The sequence below is a fragment of the Apteryx mantelli genome, chromosome 2 (genome assembly GCF_036417845.1).
Source record: "Apteryx mantelli isolate bAptMan1 chromosome 2, bAptMan1.hap1, whole genome shotgun sequence".
In the NCBI taxonomy this organism is placed as follows: domain Eukaryota; kingdom Metazoa; phylum Chordata; class Aves; order Apterygiformes; family Apterygidae; genus Apteryx; species Apteryx mantelli.
In genome coordinates, this window is record NC_089979.1 from 33,080,864 (window position 1) to 33,101,422 (window position 20,559).

Below are 20,559 nucleotides of genomic sequence, written 5' to 3' on the forward strand. Positions count from 1 at the left end.
TGAATCACACCCCCCCAGCAGATTTAGGCAGAGGAATCATTTACTTTCTGATTTGTCATAAAGCTTTAATGTGATGAATACTTGCAGTTCTGCCCAGAAGCATAATTCTATATCTAGGATAAAGTCAGACAGTGAGAAACCAAATGAATTTAAATAGTAGCTGAACAGATAGTTTTTGTTGCATCATTTTATCTCTGTGTTCTATTTATATACATGACATGTATTTAAATCCTTCTTTAAGCCCCTAAATATTTATTCTCATCTGGTACTTTGCCACTGAAGAACTGGGATATGCAATGCAAATATGACAGGGATACCTGAAATTCATAAAATTAACAAAAGAGTTATTGTTTTGGAATTGCATTTATGCTTTTTGAGCCTGGCAACATTAGTAACATTTTTTAAATCATGAAATTGTCATTTCTTGTTCTAATAGAAGAGATATTTTTATTTTTGTCATGTATTTTATTGTTGGACAGGTTTTTTTAGCTTCTATCCAAACAGTCCACAAAAGCAGAAGTAAAATTTTCAGCAATCAAAAGCAATTTTCAGCATCATGGAACTTGTTTAGAAATAGATGCCTCAAATGATGGGTATGTTTTGTACCTCTCTGCTCTCTTATAAAGTGCTGGAAAGTGGTAGCAAACAGAAAAAGAGAAAGTAAGAAAGGGAAAGAAATCAAGTCACAGTAACAGCAAAAGATTTGGGTCATCTTTTCTTTACAATAATACTTAGAAATATTTAGGCATGGGGAAAACACTTTTTTCTCTAAACCTCACCTTAAATCAGGAATTATTAATATCTATAGCTTGCCAGACATGAATTTGTTCTGCCTTCCCACTTTGGAAGTTTCATTGGAAGTTGAGACTAGAAATAAAAAAACTGTAACCGCTTATTGTGATGTCTGTTCTATTGCATCAAGTGGGAGTTTAAAATTTCCCAGAAATAATGTTAATTTTAGCAGATTAGAATGAAAGTGTTCAGTAAGCCAACACACACATTATTCCTTGGGGAATTATATCATCTAAATAAATTAATTGGAATCAATGAAGCATATACTTTAACTGTAGATCTTCTCTTGAAGGAGCACATGGGACGCAAAAAGCTTAAAAAAAGGTATTTTTAATTACAGTTTATTTGGGGAGAGGAGGGAGATAAGAAAAAGCATTTCATTGTTTTTCATTCAATTATTTTTTTATCTACTCAGAAGGTCTGATTGTGCATCCTATCACATCATATATCCTGTGAAAGTAAACACAGTTAATCTCTTAAATTTCTAAGAATAGAAATAAACTTCTGAGAGCAGTGGAACTCTGTTGGCCATAGACGGTCACGGATGTTTATCTTTCAGTTCAATAATATTGCATGGTATCAGTGATACAGCTTCTACCTGAGTTTCAGGAAACAGTTGATGTGTAAAACAGTACAAAGCAATTTGAGGCAATGGACAGGACAGCAGAGTAAGCTCAAAGGTTTTAGGTTGTATTCTTGTTTATATAGTCTCTCTAATGACTACATATATGAAGGCCTTACCTGCCCTGTCTGTAATATAGAGATAATGATGATTAGAAAGTGCATTTATAGCCACAGTTAAAAAGTGCTACTATTTTAATGCCAGGAACAGGAATTTTGTGTATATTAGGGACATGTTGTTGCAGTATAAAATTCAATGTGTAGCTAGGGAATCAGCTTAACCTTTGATTTTCTGTTTATGCTTAAAATTCTTATTTTGGGTTTCAGTTTTTCCTAATAGCTTTTTCTGAAGATTTTTATAAAATATTTGGCATTATTCTACTTTATCATCATATTATAATATTTATAATCTTTCATGGAGGATTGCATAAATCTATTTAGTTCCATACTCATGACTTCCAAAAATAAAACATAAAAAATAATGGTATTGTGTGTCTTACAAAGCTAAGACAAAACAAACCAAAACAACCTATACAGGCTAAATCAAAGCACAGTTAAATTCTGACTTACTGATCATTTCATGAAGTACTGTACATTCAGTATAACTTTATCCAGCTGCATTCTCTGTCATATATATGTCTACCTAATATATACATTAATACAAAAGGAAAAAAGAAGACTGCGTATTCTCTTTATACTATAATGTATTTATGCCTTGATGTATGATCTTGTTCATTTGCATAAAGGCAAGATTCCTGAAATACTCTGATTTCATTAACTGTAACCTTGCTTCTTTGCATGCCTGAATCTAAATACAGTTTTTATGGCATGCACCTCTTCTTCCTTTCCTACTATGGGAAACAGCAGGAACATATCTTATAATATGGTTTTATGGGTTACCTACAAAAGAAGAAGAAAAAAAACCTGAGAAGCATAAATCAGTGAAGATGTCTGAAGGAGAACTGACAATAAGTTTTTGGAATATATAAGCATTGGGAATGCACAAACATTCCCTAAAAATTAATAATATGGGGATACCTTTCATGTGCTTTTAAATAATTTTATTTCCTAGTAAGGACATTGTTTAGTAAGCAAAAAATAATTTGTTATATGTTTATCACATAAGAAATCTTTTAATTTCAATCTTAGTATTTTGGGAAACAAACTTAAGTCCATTCTATTTTATGACACAACAAAAACAAATGTTACAGGGGCAGATAAATATGATATTCTCAAGAGCTGACAGCTGAAACATTTATTTATTTATTTATTTATTTATAAACATTTTCCTTGTTGGAATAGCTCACAGTGGTGCTTCATTTTGAACCAAAAAAGTGCATCTTTACTTACTAAGAATCATTCTAGATAATTATGCAGGTTTGGAGAGGAAGAAGGACCTGAAACAGTAGAAAAGCAATATTGTGGGTGGCACCTTCCAGTCCCACAGATCCGATCCCCATGGTCTGGACAGATGCCTGAGTGCTTTGTTCTTAAAACTAGGTCCCTAGCAAAGGACTTTTGTACATGCTGGCTATCCAGAGGCTCTCTTTCCTTCTGCCCCTGAAGTCCAGCAGTATCAGGACACAGCAGTATGCAGTTTCTAGCTGCTTTCTTTCTAATATGCAGCCAGAAGTCATGCTGCGTCCCACTGTTTGTTTAACAGCCTCCTGTTTATGGTGCTTGTGTCACACATCACTCCAACCTATTGCTCCCCCAAGGCTGCCCTAATGGCAATCAGTGAAATAATATGGCAGAGTCTCCAAGCCCTCCTGCTGAAGTTAGTCTGCCATTCAGAAGGGCACCCAAGATAATGGGAGAGGAGGCTATGCAGAAGGGATCCAGATTTAACAGCTCTAAAATAAAGATGCCCTCTCTGAGAGGAGAGACTCCTGGCTAAGTGTTAATTATGAGTTTATATTAATCAATTGTTAGATAAAGTTCCCATATGCCACAACAGAGTACTCGCTGCTCTTTGCAGGGCCCTGAACCGCTACATCAGGAGCTCCCCTCAGCCATGCAGCAGCTCCGACAGCTGACTTTTCATGTTGTCCTCCCTGTCGCAAGAGAAGGAGCCTGTGTGTCCCTCTGCAGCGCTCTCTGTAGCCTCGATGTCTTACACTGAATTTAGGACTTCATTCAGGACCCAAACAACTATGTTAATTTGTGGGCAGTTATATCCTTTACGGGATGTATCCCTCCATGTTGTGGTTATGATGGTGAGACACTTTGCATAAAAAAAAATTTGGCAGAATGGAAGTAAGAGAGCTCTGATGTTGTCGCAAAATAGTTGTTACCCAGGACTCCTTGGAAACTGAGCTTTTCCAGTAAAAATACAAAATTCATGGAAGTAGAGAGATGCCAGAGACTAGCTGGCTACTGATGGGCTTCACCCCATTGTCGAAAAATAGTTAAGTGCAACATGAATTCAACAAATATTGTGAACTCTGCTGCTAACTCCCTGCCAGAGGGCATAGGCTTATGGGCAGTGAAAGATCCTTCAGGACAGCCTAGGTTCACTTTAATCACCAGGTAAATTAAAACAGGCCTTATTCTAACAAAGCAAAAAATTAGAATCATTACAAAAATTGAGTTATGAAGAGAAGCATAAAAACAGTGATATTATCTGGAATATACTGAATATCATGTTATTGATCTAATCATCCCCTGGGGTTTTTCTCAGCTCCTGGAGTGGGGATCTTGTCAGTAGTTCTCCTCTGCCTTGCAGTCTGTCAGAGCGGGACTGCATTCTGGGTATCTTTCTCAACCCGGTTATATGTGGATACCACTGCTTGCAAATTAATCTTTAAAGCAGTTCCAGAGTAGCCCTACTTCTCCTCCTTTCTCCATAATTAGTTTAGTAAGATTTTGATCTTTAAGTGCATGTAAGAATGCAAGTTATACATGATTAACTTTAGTCTTTTCCACGCCAACTCTCCTAATCTGTTTAGGAAGTCAATTAAATTACAAGTACTTCCTACTCAGCTTTCCCATATGGCATGATTTGCCTTATGAAACTTTTCTGATGTTCATAATAGCTTACAAATTAGAAGAATGAGACTACCACCCTTGTATTGTTGGCCTCTGCAGGGACTGCATGTAACAGATTATGGATGCATGTGAGCACCTGGTATTTATCACTTCTATTCTGTTCTTAACTGACTTCTCACCTTGTCTTCCCCTTCTTCCTCAATCTCCATATACTATCAGAGATTCTCACAAGTCATAGCCATTTTTTCCCAATTAGTAACTGAGAAAGAATAGTAGGATCCATTTTTTATGTCTCAGTATCTGCTTATGAGCAATGGAAGAGTCCTACTCTCTCCACACTTGAGTACCCTACCTGGAAGCAATCCATGGTTAAAATGCCTTTCCAGAGCATATTTTCAGGATGAAAATCTGTAGTGAGAAGTTTGATATGCCACTGCATTGAAAACACGGGTAGGTTTAAAATGGGTAGGTTTAGAAAATCCTGGACTACTACAAATGGATTATGAATATGCACGATGACATTCAGTATGTAGTACCCTGTGTGCCACAGAAGAATAGTGTGACACTGTAATAAGAATAAAATAATGCTGAGGGTGGTTTGCAAACAACAGTATGTCATGCCTATTTTAAAATAGGTTCCAAGACAGATGTGACTGCCTTAATCAGTCAACAGTCACAAACTTATAGAATCAGAGAATAATTTAGATTTAGATGAGATGATGTAGGTCATTGTTGTGGTCAAAACCCCTCCTCAAAAAAAGATCAACATAGATCAGGTTGCTCAGGACACTGTCCAGTCAAGTTTTAAGTATCTTTGAGAATGGAGATTTCATAACATTTCTAGCTACTAAACTAACTACTAAAAGACATTCAAAGTGTGTTTATATGTGATTTCTTTGCCAAAATGCCACAAGATAGATGTACTGAATAACTGTCTTTCTGAAAACCTTGCAGAGTATATATTGCAGGTTTCATTTTCAGAATATTAGTTTGTTTTTATAAAAAATTGATTCATTTATTTTTCAGGCTATTGTTGTAATTTCCAATACTGAAGGTGGGTCAAAGACAAAAGCAGCAATCACTAATATTAGCTCTAACAGTAGTGAAAGATAAATACTCTTTGGGATAAAGTTTTTCAGATACTGCAAATTTTATCCATGCAAGTGCAATTTTTTAGAAGTAGTCTTCATGAGCCATTCAAAATCCATCTAACATCCTTTTAAAATCCATAAGACTGAAAAACTTATGGCTTGCAAAATACTCTAATAGATGATACATGGCTAAGAAATATGAAAGAAACATAAATACAACCAGCTTGATTTGCTGATTTGCTGTATTTCCTAAGAGCATTCAGTTCATAGGACTGATGTGCAGACTTGTTTGAAACAAAAAAAAAAGTTCAAACTAGATATTTCTATAACAAATATAGTTTCTGATTCCATTTTGGAAGTTTTTGTTTAAAATGTTTCTCAGTTGATGATTTCTTTAAGTGTGATAAATTTAGTCGTATAGAATTTTTGCTTTAAATCAGTTTTACTTTGTCGAAAACAAAATCTTTTTGTCATATCTTGCTCAGGATAGCAACTAACAAAAGAAAAATTTCAATCACTTCTATTAATGCTTTGTCCTTAATAATAAATCACCAAGATGGTTGTGAAAATATCTTGCTTTTCAGAATTTTGTCTTCTTGTCCGCCTATTCGTGATCATTTATTTATAGATATCTTTGAAATACACTTTGACTTAAAGGGATATTAGAGGATAAGTGTTGTCTGATATTTCTGATAAGAAAGCGACTACAGTGCAGTTGTCCATAGATGTAGAATTTACAGATTAGGTTACGATTTCTTATTATTACGTGATATGAATTGAAATATAAAATGTATGTTTACTGCACTGCTCATTTTTTAGATCAAGAAGAATATTTATCATTTTCTATTTAGAAATTAAGTTTAATTAGAGTTATTGTCTAATGATCTGAAAAACAGTGAATTCATCAGACAAAAGATTCTTTGGTATAATTAATGAATGATAAAATTATCTCAGCAAGTAATTCAAATTGAACATTACATTTTTATACTGCCTGTTTATTTTTTTGCCATATTATTAACTGGCACCAGTAGTCTTGGCTCACCAAAGATACTGTACTGTACTGTATCAAATACTTCTTAATCTGTAGATTTTCAAGTTCTGTATGAAATCTCTGTGGCCTTCAGGTGTTACTGAATACTCCATCAATAGATATGACTTCTGCATTATTCCACTTCCTCTTAGTAAATTTTGCTGTTCTGTGCAGATTGGAACTTGCTGAAGATATTAATGGCCATGAAGTTTAATAAGAAAATTAAATAACCTTTTATGTTTTGTTTAAAAAGAGAAATCTATCCTCATTAATAGTTGTAAACAACTGATGACTAAGACATACCAAGCAGAGTAATGAATCACTTGTCATCATGTTTTTGACTGATGACAGTTAGTAGTTAATGTTTGAAGGATTTTATATATATCCTTATTTTGTGAATTCAAATTGTCTCTAATAGTAATTATTTCAGTATATACATTTCTGAGAATGTGAAACTTGAGTTTCAAAAGGTGTTTTAGCTTGCTCTAATAACAGAGTCCTCCCCTTGATGCTGTGAGGTCTGAGAAATTAGCTGCTTCCCTTATAACTTTATCATTTTTATTTCATAATAAAAAATTCACCTAACCAAGAACTGACCTTTTGTAGACCTTCCTTCTCCTGGCTTCATAAAGCAAAATCATGGTGCTGGTTGCCTCAGGAAGAAAAAAAACATCACTACTCCTACTTCTTCAGTCACACTCTTCATTTAAAATAATTCAGTAACTGACCGTGGATTGGGAAAGTGAAAAATCAGTGTATTTATGCTGAAAAGTGATTCTTTGGTATTCTAATGTAATTTTTCCATGAGAAATTATTCCAGAGTTTAGAGTAATATATTCACTATTATATTTTCTATTATATTATATTATAATGTAACATTTACTTCTTCTCTGTGACTCAGAGAGGGAGGAACGATTTCTCATGGTAGTTCCATGTTGCAAATACTCAATAGTCAGTAACTATGATAGCACACTGGTACACAAATGAGTATTTTCTGTGAATCCTCAGATATCACACAAGTAGCAGCTACTTCTCTCTGCTGCTTATACATACATTAAAGTCTATGTCCAGAAAGAGAATGCACCAGTATTGCAAATTCTCTATACTAAAAACTTATTTCTTCACATTTTGATAGTTTTTCATATCAATAAATAGGCTTATTTGGTTCTAAGACCTGTTACAATGCTTACTGAAGGCTGTGGTATTTTCCCTTGCCGTTTCTGAAGGCACTGGGACAGGAACAAACTAATAAAATCCCAGTAAGATATCTCCTACTTTTTTTTTTAAGAAATCAGTAAATACAGTCAAAAATAGATAGATGATAAACTTTAAACCTTTCACCTAGCAAAGCTTTTCAGAGTATAAATAATTTAAAAAAAAAAGATTGCATTTCAATTGATATCTAGACTCAGAAATTAAACATAAATATATAGATTGCATTTAAAATTAAATTGCCAACTGTATGTTCTGTTGTTTGTGGGTTTGTTTTATTGTTCATTATTTATACTTTCTTGAGATAGGCTTGAAAATAAAATTTCATCTTTGGATGACTTTGTCCTCTTTCAATTACAAGCATTGATTTCCTTTTCAAAAAAATAAATGAGTTGCTGAAAGGCAGTATAATTCTGTTCTAAATTCATGCAATTATTTTTGGAGATTTTATTCTATATTTATTATTCTGGGAGTGTATAAGTAGTGATTGTGTTCTCTGAGAACCCTGAGAAAGCCTAAAGAACAGTTTAAGCTTACAGAAGTCGTCTTTTGATAATCAGATACAGCAGAAAATAATGGTTTCTCACTATAAATAGCAAAAGATGTTTTTCAACATTAACAGCTCTTTTAATCAGTCTTTAAATATAATCATTTAAATGACTAAGGACTGAAAGTTGAAATTTGGCTCCTTACTCTTCAGCTGGTAGCTATGAATAGCATTATTCCATAAAATTTTGATTCTGGTTTCATGAGAGAATGCAGCGTTTAAGTATTATATTCTAAGCCTGAACAGTTGTGTATACTTACATATATCTGTACTGCTAATTTCATGAATGCTTTAAACTTCAAACTCACAGATGTTTAAAAATATTTATGTCAGGTCTTGTGAAGTCATTGTTACCAAAAATAGAACTTCTGTCATATATGTTTATTTTGTCATGTCAGCAGCAATACCAGAGACATAAAAGACAGCTTTAAGTATGCTTTGAGTGTTTCCACTTTGAATGTCAACAGCCAGTTCTACAGAGGTTTAATCTTAATATTAAGCAAAACTCAAAACATATATTACAAAAATTAACTTCCAGCAAGTCTAGCCTATTACCCATCATCACAGAATCACAGAATGGTTGAGGTTGGAAGGGACCTCTGGAGATCATCTAGTCCAACCCCCCTGCTCAAGCAGGGTCACCTAGAGCACGTTGCACAGGATCGCCTCCAGGCGACTTTTGAATATCTCCAGAGAAGGAGACTCCACTACCTCTCTGGGCAACCTGTTCCAGTGCTCTGTCACCCTCACACTAAAGAAGTTTTTCCTCCTGTTCAGATGGAGCTGTCTGTGTTTCAGTTTGTGCCCGTTGCCTTGCATCCTGTCACTGGGCACCACTGAAAAGCGTCTGGTCCCATCCTCTTGACACCCTCCCTTCAGATACTTGTACACGTTGGTAAGATCTCCTCTCAGCCTTCTCTTCTCCAAGCTAAACAGGCCCAGCTCTCTCAGTCTTTCCCCATAAGAGAGATGCTTCAGTCCCCCAGTCATCTTTGTAGCCCTTCGCTGGACTTGCTCCAGTAGTGCCACATCCCTCTTGTACTGGGGAGCCCAGAACTGGACACAGCACTCCAGATGTGGCCTCACCAGGGCTGAGTAGAGGGGGGAGGATCACCTCCCTCGACCTGCTGGCAACGCTCTTCCTGATGCACCCCAGGATACCATTGGCCTTCTTGGCCACAAGGGCACATTGCTGCCTCATGCTTAACTTGGTGTCCACCAGCACTCCCAGGTCCTTCTCCGCAGAGCTGCTTTCCAACAGGTCAACCCCCAGCCTGTACTGGTGCATGGGGTTATTCCTCCCCAGGTGCAGGACCCTGCACTTGCCTTTGTTGAACTTCATGAGGTTCCTCTCCGCCCACCTCTCCAGCCTGTCCAGGTCTCTCTGAATGGCAGCGCAGCCCTCTGGTGCATCGGCCACTCCTCCCAGTTTTGGATCATCAGCAAACTTGCTGAGGGTGCACTCTGTCCCTTCATCCAGGTCATTGATGAAGTTGAACAAGACTGGACCCAGTACTGACCCCTGGGGGACACCGCTAGCTATAGGCCTCCAACTAGACTCTGCACCACTGATCACAACTCTCTGAGCTCTGCCATTCAGCCAGTTCTCAATCCACCTCACTGTCGATTATCTGTATTTTCTGTGTAACACAGATATTTGGGGTTCTCGCAGTTTTGGTTACCCTCCTTCTTTATGTTTTGGAGGGACCTCAATGAGCAGAAATATAGCATGTTTCAGGATGTTAGCAAAGCAGCCACATGAGTAGTATGATCTAGGCAGCTAGATAGCTTAAATTGCACCAGTCCTATCCAAGTTCTGTTCACCAGGCCTTATCAGAGAACAGAAAATGGAAATCAAAACAGTATCTTGAGCCAGTCATTGAAATCTAACTACCCCTGGGGAGAATTAGGAATGATGAGTGTTTTCATAAGCAATGCGCTTGCACTTGTACCTGAGAATAATGACTGCATCACTGTTTTTCACTCAGGGGCACCATCAAATGTCTGATTGACACTGTCTTGTGACTTGTAATATTCTGATTTCTTCATTCAGCATGTTTCATTAGTCTAACCTGGGGTGACAAAGATGAATGGGACAAATTTGCATCAGAAAGAAAAGGCCGTACCCTTCAGCTAGATTATCTGAAATATATATTTTTTTGTTTTACCCATTAATATTTTAGATCCTCAAAACTATATTACATTTACAGGGTGTATATTTAGGAAGAAAAAAGACATGAATCAAAAGATAAGTCCTAAATACAGTCAAGCTAGTAGGCTTTAGAATAGATGATATTTACTTTTTGCCACTTGAGTGTTGAGCTTTCTGTATTCCATTGTTATCATTTTATATCTGCAAAAAAGCAGAAATCCTATCCTCGATTAAAATTTGCAGCCCTGCTTGTGCTTGTTAATAAGGTCAGAGGTGAAAAACTGCTGAAAGATGGACACCTTCTGAAAAATGGACAGGTAGACATTCAGTTATGATGATATATTAAAGATGTATATGAGGGTTTTTTTCCCAGTAGAAGACACATTTCCTATTGGTTGCAGTTGTGCAGCAGTGAAAGGAAGGATAAGGGTGACAATGTGATATATAATAAGTTTTTAGTTAGGATGTATGAGACCTGCTCATTATCGAAGAGCTTGCTGAGAGCTGCTCTGTTGAGAATGTCAGAGAACGTCTGAAACGTCTCAGGCTGGCTGTAAATTTCTTTGATGGCAGCGAGACGGACTCTCCTCAGTGATAAACCTGGCAGCCAAATGAACCTGCTCAGGGGTGTGCTACATTGCTCTGAAGGTGAATTATGTGGCAGGTAAACAAGAGAAATCGCTACGAGAAGAAAGAAAGTTTATTGAAATGAAGAAGGCACATCACTGTAGATCCCGCCAAAGATGTGTTGTTTCATCATCTGACTATACTACCTATTAACCAGGAAGGTGCTGAGCTCAATCCCATGTAAAATGCACACATGCCCCTTACTGTGCAATATTCAGGAATTTTTGCATGAGCTAGCTGATTAGTCTAGTTGATGATGTATTTAAAATTTACCCAGTCAGGACTAGCATGAGTTATTTTTGTACTGATCTTTTCTACTAAGTTTGCAAAAAAATTTAGTGTAGATCAGTGTCTAATCCTGCAGTTTGCATCCAAATCTATCTTTGTAAAAACAGCTGCAAACAGTCTTTCCTGGAAAATAAATCCTTAGCAAAGGAAAGGCATACTTTCTAAATGCTAATCAGCTCTACTAAAACAAACAAATTTATACAGTAATGAATTTTAAATACATGCACTTGTTCTTTGACTTGAATAATTCAAGGGAGGCAAAAAACAAAAATCTTTTAGTTTTGTCATTTTGACAAAGGCACACAGTCGTCCAATTAATGTTCAAATTGACTTTGTCATTAGAAGTATTTGTTGCCATGAACAGGTACTTGGAAGTCTTAAATAAGAAAAATGGGTATTTTGAAATAAACTTTAGCTGTTAACATCTAACAATGGATGAAGAATTTTGGGATAAAATGTTGCTCTGGATTAATAAACTATGACAAAGAGAAGATTGTGAGGAAGCTAGAAAAGCAAATTATGGATCTTTACTTATTCAGAAAGCTATCACACAGCACCTCAAAGCCATCCCTTTTCAAAGCTGCAGAGTGAGTGAAGAGGAAGGCTTGAGGAGGGCGGTATAGTTCGCAAGTCTAGCAAGATCAGGTAGATCTCTCTGGGCAGTTAGGAAGATTTCTCATGGGATGGTGCTGGATGTAAGCTGAAATGCAGATGTTTCAAATACCACGTCAATATTGGATAGAGGTCTGCAGAGATCCTTCTAGGGAGTTATTCTGTACACAGCCTTCCTTGGAAATAACAAGCTCCAGGCAATTTTTGTTACCCTTCTCTCTAATTGTAATATTATATGCTAAGAGAGCAAAATTACTCTGTGCTTTCAGTTTTTTATTTCAGCTTTCGCTTACCTGGAGTATTAGGGGAAAGTCATTTTATATAACTAAGAAGCAATTTCTGCTTTCCCTGGGACGGTTTAGGTTAAAACCCCTGTGTATTATTTCCTTATTTTTTGTGTATATCTGGCTAGAGATGTCAAGGACAGCAAGAAGGGCTTCTTCAAATACATCAGCAGCAAGAGGAAGACTAGAGAAAATGTGGGCCCTTTGCTGAATGGGGTGGGTGCCCTGGTGAGGAAGGATGCAGAGAAGGCAGAGTTACTGAATGCCTTCTTTGCTTCAGCCTTTACTGCTCAGGCCAGCCCTCAGGAACCCCAGACCCTGGAGGCAAGAGAGAAAGTCTGGAGAGAGGAAGACTTTCCCTTGGTGGAGGAGGAGTGGGTTAGAGATCATTTAAGCAAACTTGACACCCACAAGTCCATGGGCCCTGATGGGATGCACCCACGAGTGCTGAGGGAGCTGGCGGACATTATTGCTAAGCCACTCTCCATCATCTTTGAAAGGTCATGGAGAACAGGAGAGGTGCCTGTGGACTGGAAGAAAGCCAATGTCACCCCAGTCTTCAAAAAGGGCAAGAAGGAGGACCCAGGCAACTACAGGCCAGTCAGCCTCACCTGCATCCCTGGAAAGGTGATGGAGCAGCTCATCCTGGAAGCCATCTCCAAGCATGTGGAGGACAAGAAGGTGATCAGGAGTAGTCAGCATGGCTTCACCAAGGGGAAATCATGCCTAACCAATCTGATAGCCTTCTCTGATGGAATGACTGGCTGCGTAGATGAGGGGAGAGCAGTGGATGTTGTCTACCTTGACTTCAGCAAGGCTTTTGACACTGTCTCCCATAGCATCCTCATAGACAAGCTCAGGAAGTGTGGGTTAGATGAGTGGACAGTGAGGTGGATTGAGAAGTGGCTGAATGGCAGAGCTCAGAGAGTTGTGATCAGTGGCACAGTCTAGTTGGAGGCCTGTAGCTAGCGGTGTCCCCCAGGGGTCAGTACTGGGTCCAGTCTTGTTCAACTTCTTCATCAATGACCTGGATGAAGGGACAGAGTGCACCCTCAGCAAGTTTGCTGATGATCCAAAACTGGGAGGAGTGGCTGATACGCCAGAGGGCTGTGCTGCCATTCAAAGAGACCTGGACAGGCTGGAGAGGTGGGCAGAGAGGAACCTCATGAAGTTCAACAAAGGCAAGTGCAGGGTCCTGCACCTGGGGAGGAATAACCCCATGCACCAGTACAGGTTGGGGGCTGACCTGCTGGAAAGCAGCTCTGCGGAGAAGGACCTGGGAGTGCTGGTGGACACCAAGTTAAGCATGAGGCAGCAATGTGCCCTTGTGGCCAAGAAGGCCAATGGTATGCTGGGGTGCATCAGGAAGAGTGTTGCCAGCAGGTCGAGGGAGGTGATTCTCCCCCTCTACTCAGCCCTGGTGAGGCCACATCTGGAGTACTGCGTCCAGTTCTGGGCTCCCCAGTACAAGAGGGATGTGGCACTACTGGAGCAAGTCCAGCGAAGGGCTACAAAGATGATTAAGGGACTGGAGCATCTCTCTTATGAGGAAAGACTGAGAGAGCTGGGCCTGTTTAGCCTGGAGAAGAGAAGGCTGAGAGGAGATCTTATCAACGTGTACAAGTATCTGAAGGGAGGGTGTCGAGAGGATGGGACCAGACTCTTTTCAGTGGTGCCGAGCGACAGGACGCGAGGCAATGGGCACAAACTGAAACACAGACACTTCCATCTGAACGTGAGGAAAAACTTTTTCACTGTGAGTGTGACAGAGCACTGGAACAGGTTGCCCAGAGAGGTTGTGGAGTCTCCTTCTCTGGAGATATTCAAAACGCGCCTGGATGCAATCCTGTGCAATGTGCTCTAGGTGACCCTGCTTGAGCAGGGGGGATGGACTAGATGATCTCCAGAGGTCCCTTCCAACCTCAGTGATTCTGTGATTCTGTGATTCTGTGTGATGATTTAAAAACAAAACAAGACAAAACCAAACTGAAAACCTATACTCAAACTTGGTCTGGTAACAAGATGAAAACATGAGTTCTTACCAGTAAGGAAATTAATCTTATTATCTCCCATGAACTAAGAATAAGTGAACTGCTTAGAGACTGAATAACCTACTACAGGTAGATGGTTCAAGGGTCTGGAGGTGATCTTTAGCAATTCCTTTGTGTTATTCTACATTTGTAATTTTTCTCATTTCTCTTTTGTTATGTGGCCAAGCCAATAAATATTTGGTAGACCACAGTACCATGAATAATACCTATGAAGAAAAGAAATTTGAAGTATAGAACGTCTTTCTTTTCATTCAAGGTGATTTCTAAATCCACTCAAAATTTTAATGCAGAAAGAGTAGAGAATGTAATATTTCCTCTCAAATTTAAAATAGCCTTATATAAGATTAAAGATTCAGTTAATTTGTTAAATTTATTTGTCTTTTTACTTAGTTGAGAGATATTCATATACATTCAGAAACAGTTGCATCTACACACATGCACACACATGGACATTCACTGACGTGCTGCTCTGAGAAGTATATCCAGAGAGTTCTGCAGGAGCCCAAATGATTGTCAGAGCTGAATATTTTTCTCCAATGCTTAATATGCCAAATCATTGCTAGTTTACAGTCTGAGAGGTAGAAATTGGTAGGAAGAACTTTCTACTTAGAGCTGTTCTAAATTGTAGAGCTACCAATTGTTTTTGAAATATAGGTGTTTCAAGCAGTTCGTAAACATAGGCAGAAATATTCTGTGTCAGTACAGAATATTATAGAACTATGAAATTATAGTATTATTTTGATGTTTCTCACAAAAAATAAGATATTTGTGAATTTATTTATATGAGTTTATTTACCTGGGATTAATACCTAGACAATCTGCCAAAATTTTGTGTGTGTCATTAACAATAGATAAAGGAATAAATCTCTGTCAAATAGCAGCAGATGAAGATTCAGATTTGATAAAAGGAGCATCTTCTAAAAAATAAAATTAAATAAGTCTTGTTTATAAAGACAAATCTCTATGAAACATGGTAGAAAAATGTTCTAATAAGCTTGTGTGTTCATGGGAAAGGGGAGGAGGATTTCTTTGCGCATTTCACAGTGAGATTATTTTAATACTAGGAAAATACTGATAGGTGTGTGTTCCTCATGGGAAAGATACTGCTTACTGCAACTTTAAAAATCAGCACTTTCCAGTATGAGAATATGGTTTAAAAATTGTTTGGAAAAAGAGATTGTTTCTTTTTCTGAGTTAATACATTTCTATAAAAAAATAAATATCAGTCTAGTGAAAATAATCTCATCCTACCATTTTTTCCATAGTAATAAAATTTTATCTCCCTTTTATCAGTTTTCGATGCAATCAATTTCTTATATACACACTTTCCAAACTAGAATATCAGCACTGAAATAGGGTGAAATGACAATAACCCTATCAGACAGGAAAATAGACTGGTATTGTCTAATGATGTTAGATTAAGCTCCATCAGATATATGCCTCGGACCTAATATATGTACTGAATTTCAGAAACATAATCCTAGCTTTTGAAACTCTTCACCTGAAGTCTGTTAATTACTTAACAACAACAAATGATATTATTCCCAATAGAAATTAGCAGAATCCTGAAAAAAACCCAACCCTGCATTTCCTTTTCTTTATTTCTAAGGTTGAATATTACCGTAGAGCCAATTAAAACTAATTCCTAAGTGCTAATATTTAAAGTGTTTCAGAAACCATGCAAATATGTTGACTAACAGTTTGAGGAAAATAATCCAGCTGCAATTCAAACCAAACATATTTCATTTCTAAATGTTGAATTTCAAAAAAAAAATTCAAAGGACGATATTTGCCAAAACTGTTCCTTTACTATGAATCATTTCAATTTTGACAAACTATCATTTTCTGGCAAAATCTGACCATCACTGACCATCTGTCACAAGATGTAATGAAGGAAATGAGGCCTTAAACTATTTTAAATATTATCTGAACTGTATGTAAAATAGCCCTTTTCCCTGATTTTTCCTTAGTAGATGGCACAGCTAGGATTATGAGCGAACAAGTTTTCAGTTTTGAGTGTTTTTTTAATCACTAATTAAACATAGCTGTATTTTATATGGATGAGTGTTGTCTGTTGTGAAAGTTCAATGATAAAATTCTATTCACTCGCTGTGATATGAAGGGATCATGGTGATGGATTGATAGACATTTTTCTCCTGTTTCTTTGACATTGTTTTCTTTATGCAGACTGCCTGGTTTTAGTGGACTTCATCTTCTTTATCAGGAAGATAGTTAAAAATAATTTACACAAATTAAAAAAGAAAAACACTTATTTTTCTGGAAAGATTACCAGGATCTTCACAACCCCTAAAAATTCTGCTGGAGATATTTTAACCATATTTACAGCTGAGCAACATTTTTCTCTCATACATTCAAACTTGTATAATATGAGTTACTCTGTTGACTCTGAAAACAATTTCTAACCCAGCATAAAATTGCTAGCTTTTTAAATTCAGAACTGCTTTTTGCCAATGATCACACTAGAATCACATTTTTAGTTCCATTTTGGTGAGTTCTTCTTGCTTTTCTGTTAACAATTGGCTGTAATGAATTTTGAGACTATCAGACAGGTACAAGGATATTAAAAGCAGGGTAGAGGGAATTATCTGAGTTCCTCATCCCTCATCATATTCTTCCCGACATTGTCTGGCGTACTCATTTGTCTTCTGCCTCCGTGTTTATCCGTTGCCCTACAGCACTGTTTCACAGAATATGAGTATGAATGTGAGAGTTCCAAGATAAAAAGCTGTCAGTACATCTGTTCTGATCTTTGAAGGGCCTCTCAGGTTTGAAGTCACATATATTTTACAGTTCATTTGGGGGAAGTTCTCTTGTATTTTTATCTCCCAGTTGCTCATAAAATAAAATAAAACTTATATTAAAATCTAAAGAAGTATCTCTGAAAACAGAAAGGGTTTTTTTTAAGGCTATTCAAAACATTTTAGCAATGTGTTGGACTGGTATAGAATATGACAATTTATGGATTGCTATCCTGCTTGGACTAGGATGTCTGTGTGCTGTAAATATATACTAAATTAGGAGTATATGGATTTTTGGCTGGAGAGAGTGCCCAGTTTCATTTATCATTTAGATATAGATTTTTTCAGCTGTACATGATTTAACTGATAAACCATAATAACTTATTGAATCTTTGTTACTGAACCAACAGACACTAAATTAACTAATTTGGTGCCTCTATTTGATTTTGAGGTATGAGCTGCTGCAGGCAAGTTAGAAGCTATCAGGGCTGCAAAAATTGTCTTTTAAGTGGATGTTATCACATATAACTTTTTTTTTCTTCACAACAGTTGTTGATAATGTTTATAGGGGCTCATAGAAATGTTTCTAAGTTTAAAAGCTAAATATATAAAAGGGCATGCCATGCGCTGTCACTTTGTGGTTACCATTTACTTCCATGCTTCTTATGTCTATTGTTTAAACATTTCTTTTTAGACAGAATCTCATGAAATTCAGTAAGATTTTGGTCTGGGTCCACATGTGTAGCATTAAGATGTTATATGTTCCAAATCTCACAAGTCAAATTTCGTGTTCATCCACATTTCACTACATACATATAGATGAGCTATTATTCTGGAAGGTAGAGATCCCTTTCCAAATAAATAATTTTCTTATGTTGTTTATAGTCAAAGCTTTTTAGAAACCAAAGTTAAAATGTTTATCAGTAACATAAATGGCTCAAGACTTCAATTTTACCTCACAAATGAAAAATTTTAATCAATTTCTCAGGTTCATCAGGTAAAAATGATATTTTGTCTATCTTCATCTGCTCGGTGTGTTTAGATAAACTGAGACTATTGTAGGAACATGTAATTAAAATAATTATAAAGTATTTGTTTAGTTTTGTCCTCTTTTCCAGAATCTAGCCCATATTATTTTAATCCACACATGCATATGTACACACATGCAAACAACTTTGTAAGTTCCTAATTATAATCAGATAGTCTACATTTAACGATTTATCTGTATGTTAATAGTAAGTATTTAGGTTGAAAGAGAAATGCATTTTTTGGTAATAAATCCTTAGTACAACAGATTGAAAAATCAATCTAATTTCTCCTCATGAGCTGAAGAGGCAAGGGAAAAATAACTAAAGGAGCAATTGCCTTAAATTTCATAGTTGCTATAGTATTAAGGCAATCAAATGTGAAATATCAATACATCTGCACAGCATGAGTGACTTTATCCTGTTATTCTGATGAATAGTAGAAGTAGAAACTTTATAAAATGAAATGAGCACAGAACACAGATTATTTATTGTGCTACAATGATATTAAATATCATCAGGCAAGATGATATTTTACTCTGTGTCCAATTTTAATGAAACAACTCAAAGATGGAGCCAAATCAATTCAGTGTAATTAATTTTGAAGTATAGATGTCTCAATTTCTAGAAACTAGAAGTCATTCATTCTTTATCTGTTACACGGAGAAAAATGTGCCAAACTTATATACACAGCTTTTTTGTATGAATTTCACTCCTCTGTGTAGCCCTTCTCTGTCACTCTACAGACTCCTCCTATTAGGTCAGAGGATTAGGAGTCCATACTTTTTTTGCATTCAATTACATACAAAATAGCAGAAGTGAGGGAAATCTGAATAAACATTCAAATGAAATCATCTAAAAGTTCTCTTACAGTGCCTGTCAGGTTATCTTTCTGACTGTTTTTCTTTCAGAAATGATGAGATTTCAGGATATATGGCAGTTTAGTTACTACATGACAATATAGCATCAAGCACTCAACTTAATTCTTGAGTACTGTGGTATGGCTCTGTCTTCTTTTGGAACCTTACAAACTTGTTTAATCACAAAACCAACAAATACTTAAATATCTATTATTCATTGGACCCCAAACTATATTACAGTATTAATGTTTGTTTTGAGCAATAGAATTGAATGTTGAGTTTGACTGTAACTGTGAGAAGAATGGACCTTCTCCCTGTCTCCCTGCGTGCATGCATGTAGAATATAAAATATCCAGCAAACTTCAATGGAGCATAGTATTATGACTTTGTATAGGGGGATTTTATAAAAACATGAATCCCAAGTGTGCAGTAATAAAATCCAACAGAGAAATACATTTATTTTAATGTATATTCCATAAAGAGCAGTTGATTAAAAGCTTCTTCCCAACCCTAAAGAAATAATAAGCTTGTGTAACTTGCTTCTTTGTCTAAAAGTATGTGAGATATAAGGTTTCAAATGATAAAATGTGCAATACAAACATTAATCTTAGGTACCTTTATACCATCAGTAAACTTACTCATTGACTATTAATATGATTACAGTTATTTTTCTTAGATTGGTTTCCTTATATTTTCACTGTTCAATACACAATACATCAGGACATTGGAGAGAGAATGACCCAGTTTCACAACGGTATTTAAAACAATAGGTCTATTCTATTAGGTGCACTGTATGAAATATGAGTTGATCTATTTTCCATAGCAATAGTGTACCAGTGCACACTGGAAATTATTGTTCATTATTAATAGCATGGTTATAAATCAAAAGTTGCATGATGTGTCTACTTCTTGTTTAGATGTTCTCCAGAAGTTGTCATAGTGGTGATTAATGCTCTATTACTCTTTACGGATTTGATATAAGATTACTCATATTTGATAGATGGATGAGTGGTGAACTTTATCCTAAAATGGATTTGAATATGTCCGGGTTCATACATCTATTTCTGAAGAAGTGCACATGGTGGCAAAAGTCCAAGGTTTTCTAATTGCACTTCAGCTATAGATGAAGAGTGTTCAAAATAGAGTGCCTGAAAACAGGCTGTTAATTCCCTATTCCTATGTGAGGAGGTTCAAAACCCCTAAATATGAATTTTCAGAGGAAAGAAACGTATCTGCCATAATTTAGAAATAAAATTTATTTTAAAATTGTGAGATCATATTGTTTAATGCATAAAGGTGAATTTGTATTTAGAGGATGTAACATTATATAAAAATTTTTTATATAAAAAATTAACAATTTCCTTCAAAAATCTTGCTATTTTCTTTTCTTCTTGTTTCACCTCCCTAACAAAGATATCAAAAGTGAAGCTGTAAGATTTTGGCTTTTATTTTGGTTGGTTTGTTGATTGCTTGTTTGGTTGACAGACTATTTCTCACTGGGGTTTAAAACTTTAAGAAAATGCCTAAATATGCTAATGGATGCAATTACAAACATGTTACATATGTTGAGAAAAAGACATGTCAAATTTTAAAACAATATAAATTATGCAGCATTCTTTT

General features: G+C 36.3%; 1 protein-coding gene across 1 annotated transcript in view; it reads left to right on the forward strand.

Annotated features, from left to right (window-relative positions):
* SNTG1 (syntrophin gamma 1) overlaps nucleotides 1-20,559 on the forward strand; it is a 352,899-nt gene that overhangs the window by 286,393 nt on the left and 45,947 nt on the right. The window lies entirely within an intron of this gene.